This window comes from Mirounga angustirostris, unplaced genomic scaffold (assembly GCF_029215605.1).
Source record: "Mirounga angustirostris isolate CCGP_5_RB_7025 unplaced genomic scaffold, mMirAng1.0.hap1 SCAF_3, whole genome shotgun sequence".
Taxonomy (NCBI): domain Eukaryota; kingdom Metazoa; phylum Chordata; class Mammalia; order Carnivora; family Phocidae; genus Mirounga; species Mirounga angustirostris.
Genome location: NW_026991711.1, coordinates 62749894 through 62759726, shown reverse-complemented (window position 1 = coordinate 62759726; position 9833 = coordinate 62749894). Strand labels below are relative to the sequence as shown.

The window sequence follows — 9833 nt, the reverse complement described above, 5'->3', positions numbered from 1 at the left end:
TTGGCACAGGGCACCTCACCCAGCACTGCCCTATGAGCGAGACGCAGACTTCCCCAGCTGGCCCGAAAGACGCCATCTTGACCCACCATGCCAGCCATTGTCTCCCTCGGGGCAGGCTCCGGTGGTGTGAGAGAGATGGCTTAGACGAGGCTTCTTCCAGGGGAACTATCCCCCCACATAGAAATTTCTAGCTTATTCACAAAGGGAGAATAGAACCTCAGACAAATGTCTCCTTTTCCTAGTGGAACTGAGCCGGTGCTAATCAAAGGCTGTCAAGCATGATTTGTACTACCAAGGGCTTCCAGGGAGGCATAAAAAGAAAAATCACAACACCGTGTTTATCTCCCTTTCATTGCTGGTTCTGGCAATAGTATTATAGTCAGGCAGGCTGAGTCAAAACAATTTTCTAAAAATATGGATCAGCTGAGACCATTTAAAGCCTCCTTTTATGGAGTTAACATTAGGACTTTCCCCTTGGGCTGTTTTGTGTATTCTTTCCCAGAGCCTGCTCTTCCAGCAGCATCTAGCCATCCAAAAAACACAATCTTTCTCCTTGCCAAGGAGATTGCAGCCTCCCAAAGGCTGATAAGTGGGTCTGCATTCTTCCCAGGAGCCTGGGCAACTATTCCCAAGGGGCTCCCTCACTGGAGCGGGATGCAGCACGAGCCTCCGTCAGGGTTTCTGTTGGGGAGTAACTGGTTCTGTTGGTGGATCTGGTGCCACCCCTGGGGACTAGCTGCGATTGGGGAGTAACTGGTTCTGTTGGTGGACCTGGTGCCACCCCATAGATGGGGACTAGCTGCGAATCAGTCTGTTTCAATCATTCCAAGGATGAGTTTCTACTTTCCCAAGTTTTATGAAAGGTGACCATTAGGTTCTGGAGGGTGAACTGCAGGCCATGATTTTATGTGGATGTTCAACTTCAGGGGAAAAGAAAATCCACCCCACATCTGTATTAAGTTTTTCACCCAACTCTCATTGAATGGCTGCCGGTGACATCGCTAAGGTGACCCTGGAGGAGGTGTGCTTTCTGAGCAGATTCTATTTCCTTTATATTAAAATCAATAAACAAAGGAAATGCAACTGCTTTCAAACAGGCTTTGCAAACAGACTATTTTTAGAATGTGCGGTCGCGAAAGCTGCTGCTTTACAGGAATGGGATATTACTTGAGAAAGGAACCCAATGGAACAACTACTTCCATAGCTTTTCATGCTGTGCCCCCGGAAGCCCTGGGTGGGGGGTGGAGCGTGGGGGGGGAGGTGGGAATCTCCTTAGTGTCTTTACAGCACGCACGCGCACACGGGGAGGGTGGGAAGGGGCCAGGAGCTCTGGAGGGGTGAACAGAAAGGCCCTGGGCTCCACTCTTCCTTCCACGGGGCGAAGCTGCTCTCCCTGCTCTCCGGCTGGGCTTCCATATGATCTTTTATGAGGGGAAGGGTTCAGCTCCTAAATGTTTTTGAAACTACCCTGACCTGTATTATGGACTGAATCATGTCCCCTTTCCCACAACGACTTATGTCCTAGCCCCCAGTACCTCAGAATGTGATCTTATTTGGAAATCGTGTCTCTGTAGATGTAATCCGTTAAAATGAGGTCATAGTGGAGTAGAGCAGCCCCCTAAATCCAATCTCACTGGGGTCCTTCCAAGAAGGCACCGGTCACAGCAGGAAGACAGCCACGTGAAGATGGCTGCGGCCACTGGAGTAGGGCTGCCACGAGCCAGGAACACCCTGGGCCACTGGAAGTGAGGAGGAGGCAAGGAAGGGCTCCTCCCTGGAACCTTCAGGAGGGGCATAGACCAGCCAAAATCTTGATTTCAAATTTCCGGCCTCCAGAACTGCAAGGGAATCAAGTTCCGTTGTTTTCCACCATCCAGGGGGTGGATCCTTTCTTACAGCAGCCCTAGGAAACTAATGTGCCCAGTCAAAAATACTTTCTTGTCTCACTGTTTAATTTATTTTTTTACCCTCTTAGGCAATATGTTGATAAAGGAAAATACATTTAAAAAAAAGAAAGTTTTTTTTCTCAGTTTACTAACCAACTCTGGGCCCTTAATCCCCACCCCCCACTGCATATATCTCTTAAGAAAAATGCCTCCAATTTCTCCAAGCACAACGCTGAGGTTCAAGGAGGGAGACTGCGCTCAGACGCCACACATAACACCCTAAATCTCTGCCTTACCACTGAGTCAGAGAACTCAGGTCAGTCAGGGATCCCCATCTGGAGAAAGCACAATTGATGCATCAGGCACAGTTAACCATGCATGCCTGAGGTCTGAGATGCAAGCTGCGTAATCATAATTGATATTTAAATAGCTTCTTTCTCTGAAGGGCTCAAAGAAATTTACAGACTTTTACTTAATTAATCCTTGCAAGCCATCCAGGAAGAAGGTAAAGAAAGGTCATTCACTTATCCCCCTTTGCTCTGGTTCATCTCAAGTTTGGCCACTTGTAGTCCTCTTTATTCCTGTGTTCAGCATTGTCAAGTTTCTCTTCTTCCAGTATATAGACTTTTATTTTGAAGCTGTGTTCATGTTCCCATATAACCTTATTTCTGGCAGCTCCTGGTTGGTAGAAGAAAATTATCCCTGTTCCCCCACCCCCACCTCTTTTTTTGGGGGGGGAGTGGCTGCTCAGAAAGACCCAATCTATTCTGAAATCACCATTTATTTAAAGCCTGTACCCTTGGATTATCTTGAGGCTTAGGAGACTCAGTGCGCATGAGTGTGTGTGTGTGTGTGTGTGTGGAGAGAGAGAGAGAGAGAGAGCAGTAATAGCCTTGCCAAGTGGCATTACAGTGCCGTTAAGAAGTGTTTTAGGGGTGGAGGCGGGATCTCAGCATCTCAGCAAACACCTCATCACTACACACATCTTTTGTGACTCTTTTGGTCAGTTTCCAGATTGTGTTCCATTGCAACTCCTCCCAGGATTGCCATGGCTAGGAGACACGGACGAAAAATACTCAAGGAAACTGAAGAAGAAAGAACTTTAGCCCCAACCCCTATTTTAAACAGGGCTGTTTCTCCTTTGCCTGTTTCCTTATTGAGCTTCCTAAGTAAGCAATTCTATCTCCTGAGCACCTTCATGGATCTTAGGCAAAGTTTCAAGAAAGATCAGTGGATTTTTTTGAGCTCTTTAGAGAAAGAAGTTAGTAAAAAGAAAACAAAAACAAAAGTGCTACGTAACATTGGGTTCTCAGGACTTGACCCGGGAGGCTCTACCTTTAATTTGCCATAATGAGAAATGTTAATATCTATATTTCTCAATTTGCTAAGGGCTAAAGCTCTTCTGTACAGGGTGGAGTAAGACACTTCAATCTTTACTAGCCCATATTTGAGGCAACTCAGCAAAGGGCTACATTTTACCAACCTGGAAGCTTTGTTGATACTAGTTTGCCTTCTTGGATGTTGTGGATTGATGGCCTTTAGCCAAGAGCCACCCGCCTCTAATATAGCGGAGCACCTTCTCCAGTCATTGGACATGTGTGCGGCCAACCCACCCTATGACTCGAAGTCTCTTGTCGAGCCAATAACTAGTGTAAGAATTCCAGTTTTTTAAAACCCTATCGCTTCTCAGATGCTATAAAAATTCCAACCAAAGGCTTCAAAGTTTCAACACAAGTGTTTGCAAGCCAAAACAGCTTCACACTCAATCTGCTTTATTCTGCTGCTTACATTAAAATCTGTAACTAACCACATTTCTATACTACTTGCATCCATCTTGTTGAGACAGTTGAGAAATCACAGTCAAAGGTGGTTTCGGTATATTCATTTCTGCTCAAAATGGTCTGAAAGATTCAGAAGAAAAACAGTTTAGCTTCTTTAAGCAGAAGGATGTTAAAACATAAAGTTCTAAATCATCAAGAAATCTATATCATTTAGCATTTATTAGAAGGAAAATGTGGCCATTAAGAAGGAGCCAGAATTAGAAGGGAGGTGCCCAAGTTCTTCCTAAACTCTTATCAAAAACATGTATGTAGGTTTATCTTGATTGGCAGCTAAAGACAGCAAAATTGAGAAGGCAAGGCAGGAATTATTAACTCTTGTTTGTGGAAGGGGGAGAAGCATGGGGTCTTAGAAGGATTGAATTCTATAAAGATCAAGCTGTGGAAAAGAAAGAAATTCATTGAGTCAAAATGTTATGGCTAATATTGCCTAATGCTACCTCTTGCATCTTGGGTAAGATAAATTGCATCATTACCAGCACCCGCAAGGGGTTGGAGGAGCTCTGGTGATCAGAAGATGTTGATTTCCAGGGTTAAAATAAAGAAATACAGATGGGGCGCCTGGGTGGCTCAGTCGTTAAGCGTCTGCCTTCAGCTCAGGTTGTGATCCCAGGGTCCTGGGATCGAGCCCCGCATCGGGCTCCCTGCTCGGCGCGAAGCCTGCTTCTCCCTCTCCCACTCCCCCTGCTTGTGTTCCTGCTCTCGCTACCTCTCTGTCAAATAAATAAATAAAATCTTTAAAAATAAAAAATTAAAAAAAAATAAAGAAATACAGAAACTAACATCTGATCCATGAAAGCAACCCCAAAGTGATGTGGAATTAATAATAGTCAAATTTAAAAAGTAGAATGGCCATAATGTGTACCTCAGCATGATACCTTTTGCTTCAATTGGTATTTCCTCTTCATGTTAACTTGTAAAAAAAAATTGGCCTGAGTTCAATCAAATGTAAATTAAAATTCAGTTTTTCAGTCATACTAGCCACACTTCACATCTTCATTAGTCACACATGGCTGGTGGCAACTGTATTGGATAGCACAGATATAAGACATGTTCATCATTTGCAGACAGTTCTGTTGGACAGCGCTGTTTTAGAAGGAATACCTTTCAGACTACTCTAAGGATGGCTGGCATTAGTAAGACCCTTCTGTATCTTCTGAACACCAAAATGCCTGTCAACATCAACTGTTGGGTCCATCCTAAACTTCTTTCCTTCTCTTTCAATATTATGTCTCAGTTTCACCTATTTCAAGCTTAACTACCAAGGAAATAAACAAGGAACAAATATTATAGAAAAAGGTAATTTAAACATATAAAACGCTGTCCTATAATTAATATATAGAAAACTAAGTTGGATTATTCCTTCGTGGAGCCTATACGACGTTAAGTTCTGGCCTCCCCACTATGTGGAGTGTAACTGCAAAGGTCATAGCAGATACCCTGAGCATTTTATTAATTAATTAATTAATTTTTAAAATTTATTATTATTTTTTAAGATTTTATTTACTTATTTGACAGAGAGAGAGATAGTGAGAGCAGGAACACAAGCAGGAGGAGTGGGAGAGGGAGAAGCAGGCTTCCCGCTGAGCAGGGAGCCCGATGCAGGGCTCGATCCCACCTGGGATCATAACCTGAACCAAAGGCAGATGCTTAATGACTGAGCCACCCAGGTGCCCCCCCCCCCCTTTTTTTTTTTACCCTGAGCATTTTAAATCCAAGAATTATAGAGCCCTCAAAGTCCTCTCAAATATGGGAGATTTTACATCTATTTGGACTTTTAGAGAAGTGCACACAAGTGCTAAAGTCATTTGCGTGAACCCTCTCATACAAGCAAGAGTGAAAGGAGAAACTAGAAAAGAAGAAAACAAATACAGTTTGTTCCTCCTTCTCCTTCAACACTGAGGACTTCACTGTCCTGACTGAAGAAGGGAAATTCATCAGTTTCGTGATCACACAAATAAGGGAGACTGGAGGCAGAAGGGGAACATGACCTCATCCACTCAAGCCGTCAGATTCAGTAAGGTGTGCAGTGGGGGGCATTCTCCATGTGTGCCTGTTCTTTCCGGTCATTATTATTAGACTGGTGCTAAAGCAGAAAGATTAGCAGCATGAAAATCTCAGCTTTTTAGAGACATACCCACATAGCCTTTTTTTCCTGAAATTTTTAAAATTTAGGTTTCTCAATAGTATCATGAGTTCTACTGCCAAATCGTTCTCGTGCTTTTCCTGGGTTGCCAATACTCTGCACCATGAGCCATCAGTCTGATTTCTATCACTTTTATATTGCTGTGAATGGTTAACGAAAATGGTTAGGGTGTGGGGTTAAAGGCTTCAAGGGTAACATGTTTGAACTCCACAGGGCCAATTAGTTTGCTTCCAGCAATCGCCTTCATCCTGTCATCTCAGAAAGAGGAACCACTGGTCACGAGAACCACTGGGAAAATAGGGAAGGATCCAAACATATGCTTTAAAAAAAATCAATCCAAATGATAAGCTGAATGGGAAATGGATTATTTAGATAACAGATTTCTTGGTGATATTATATAAACTTCTGTTGTAGGAGATGGTAGCCACTAGCTAGGCTCATGGAGCTATGGAGCCTGAAATGTGGGCTAGTCTCAACTGAGATATGCTAACAGTGTTAAATACACTTGCATTACGAAGACTTAATATGAAAAAAAAGTAAAACCTCATTAATAATTTTTATACCGGGCGCCTGGGTCGCTCAGTCGGTTAAGCGACTGCCTTCGGCTCAGGTCATGATCCTGGAGTCCCGGGATCGAGTCCCGCATCGGGCTCCCTGCTCGGCAGGGAGTCTGCTTCTCCCTCTGACCCTCCCCCCTCTCATGTGCTCTCTCTCTCTCTCTCTCTCATTCTCTCTGTCTCAAATAAATAAATAAAATCTTTAAAAATAATAATAATAATTTTTATACCAATTGCATGTTGAAATGGCACTATTTGGATATATTGGACTACAAAAAAAATTATTATTAAAGTTAATTCATGCTTCTTTTTGCTTTTCGAAATAGAGCCCCCAGAAAATTTTAAATGACATATGTGGCCCACATTATATTTCTATTGACGGCACAGACCACGATCACAGGCTCTTTCTGTAATACAAAAGGGCTTAGAAAATGCTGACTCATGAAAAGTGAGTCTAAAACATTATCTGCTCTGAAGGCAAAAGAATCCTCTGGCAACAAAAGCGGATGAGCGGTTGGAATTGGAGTCGGCATCATAAATATCTCCACTACTGAGAGCAACATAAAGGCCTCGCCAGCAGCTGAAGCTACATAATCTAGCAGTATCAAAAAGAAATCAAACACAGATTTCAAAATCCCTGCCTTGTCTTTTGAACTGACTGTGGGAAAGCAGCTCCCACAATCTGCTAGAGGTTAGGGCTGTGAGTCCTGAGGTACTCAGATCCTCACTTTGATTTCTCTTAATCAAAGATGGCACCTCATTACTGAAAAAGAGCCAAAGGCTCCTGGAAGGAATTTCCCCAGCGGGGTATACAATGACCCAGGGAGATAGCATGATAATTTGATAATTACATCCAAGAGTTTTCTGAATAATATCTAAGTCCCCAGATATTGAGAAATAAGGAAAATTAGGGATCAATACATTGTAGGACCTGGGAGAAGCAATGTTTTTCTCAAGTGGCAATCCAAGTCATTCACAGAGCCAGACAAGGAAGGCATTTCCCAGTTTAGAAGAGGGAATATCCAACCAGCTTTCAGCCTCTTCTTTTATTTCCATGTTTCTGTCCTTGCACTCAATAAGCTCTTGTGTTCTATAAATAGGCAGGAAGGGACGTTAATCGGTGTCAGGTTTCTCATCTAAGAAAAATTTTATCTCTGCCCCCTCTCCAATCTTTCCAGGCTTAGAGATGACCATTACTCCCTTGTTACAAAGTCTGTACCTTACTTCATTATAATCAGTGTGATACTGTGCATATACTAGTTGGGTTAAACTTTCATGCCCAGAAGTCATTAGCCAACATGCTATGAAGAGTGCCCAGGTCAGAGTGAGAGGTAACATCCAATCAGAAAGCCACAGTCTAGAGGTGGTTACAAGCCCTGCCATTATCTATATATCAATCAAGAGCAGAAACATGGCCAATACCAAATAAATATCAACAGTGTGTTTCTATTGGTGAAAGTGATGTTTTGTTAATTAGTTTAATAGATGTAATAACACGATCTCATTAGGTGACATTTCAGATATCCAAAATATGTGCATGAGAAAAAATAAATTAGCTCTGCCCCCAACTGTTGCATGAAGGTACAAGAATCCAGCTCGGCCTGTATCCTGTATCCTGTATCCCTTAGGCCTAATTCTTGCACCTCTTGGAGGAATGGTGCCTGTGGCTTGATTCCTGCTTGGATTTGTGCCAAGCCATCGGTGTAGAAGGATTTCTGATTTCTGATGCCAAGTAGAAAGCCTGGAGTCCCGCTTTGTAAATGCTGTTGTTTCTGTCTCAAGTATACCTTTCCTCTAAGGTAAAGTCAGCGCACCTAGAAATACAGAGAGCTGAGACTTTATAGAGCTTAAGGAACAAAGTATATGGACTGTTTTGTGCCTGCTTTACCAAAGGCTCTTTATTAAACAAGCATGTGATAAAATTTTGTTTGAAATCTACTTGTTTTATAATCTGGTAGGCAGGTGATAAGGCAGTGGCTTTTCTCTCACCTACTTAGGACTTCTTAGTTACTACTCTGATCTAACCAAATTAACTTCAGCGCCCCGCATGGCCAAACTGGCTTAGATCAGGTGGCAAATGCCCCATTTTTTCACCTGATGGAGCAAAGAGCCTTCTTTTTAGTCCTTGAGTGCAATCCTTCCTGCTTTGAGGGCATGTGATTCCCCTCTCCATTTTTCATCTGGTCAACTCTGATGTACCCTTCGGGTCTCAGCTTAAATCACTCGTTCCCAAACTGTGCTGTGCATTAGAATCACCCATACAGCCTCTAACCTACCGCACAGCCTGGATCACACCCCACGCAAATTAAATCAGGACCTCTAGAGGTGGGAGCCAGGCATCAGTATTTTTTAACGATTCCCTACATGATTCCATTGAGCAGTCATTTGGGAACCACTGGCTTCGATGTCATTTTTCTTAGCACAGACTTTACTAATCACTGCCACTAAATTTAGGTTCCTGTATAATTTAGTTTCCCGTGTCTTAGAGCTTTCTCGACATTTTCTTATGTTATCATTAGCTGTGCCATTTCTGTTTTGGTGCTGTCTGCCTCCAAGATGGGATGTCCTTCGAGGGCCAACACCTTGACTGGCTTCCTAATCTCAGAATCTGAAGCAGCTAATCCCATGCCTGGTCCATAGGAGATGCTCATTATCTGTTTGTCAATAATGAATAAATCAATGAATTCAATATTTGCCACTTCACTGAAACTGTCTCCCCCAATGAAAACAAACCAACTAACCAAACATTTGAGTGATAGCTGTTATTAGTTTTCTAACAGGTACTTTGGGATGATAGGAGGGAATTGTAATCTGTTTGGGAATAGGATTAATGCAAAGGAACCATAAGAGAAGTGAAAAAGGAAGAATTATAAAAAACAAGGGCTCACATAAAGTGCCAGTGCGTGCAAGGTGACGAGTAACACAGATATATGGACATTTGCTCTCCCAGACTTCTGGGAGTGAATTTGGGCACAGACAGTCAAATTTATGTCATATAGCACAGCCTGCCACCATCCATCCCAACTTTGCTTCCTTTTGCTCAGATTTTTGAATTCTGTTATGAGTTCAAGTCTTCCTGAACTTCATGCAGCATTTGCTGAAATCAGCAGCCTTTTGTTTATGTGACTCAGAAAACTAGATTCACTCATAAAACGTGAAAGAAGTATCTCCATCTTGAAAACTGATTGTCATCTTTATTTAATTTTGATCAAGCCTTTGGGATGTTATTTAAATGATTAGCCTGATGAATCATAGAGCTGTGTTAGCAGAAACAGATTTGTTTATGCGCTCTAAACTATTTATTCTTCTCACATTCGTATTCTTATCTCCCACCCAAATCCCTGACGATGTAAACACTTTTGGGGCTGTCTCTACAAACCACAATTCCTGCATCTCACCTGAATAG

General features: G+C 42.6%; 1 protein-coding gene across 6 annotated transcripts in view; it reads right to left on the bottom strand.

Annotated features, from left to right (window-relative positions):
- LHFPL6 (LHFPL tetraspan subfamily member 6) overlaps positions 1–9833 on the bottom strand; it is a 348330-nt gene that overhangs the window by 151120 nt on the left and 187377 nt on the right. The window lies entirely within an intron of this gene.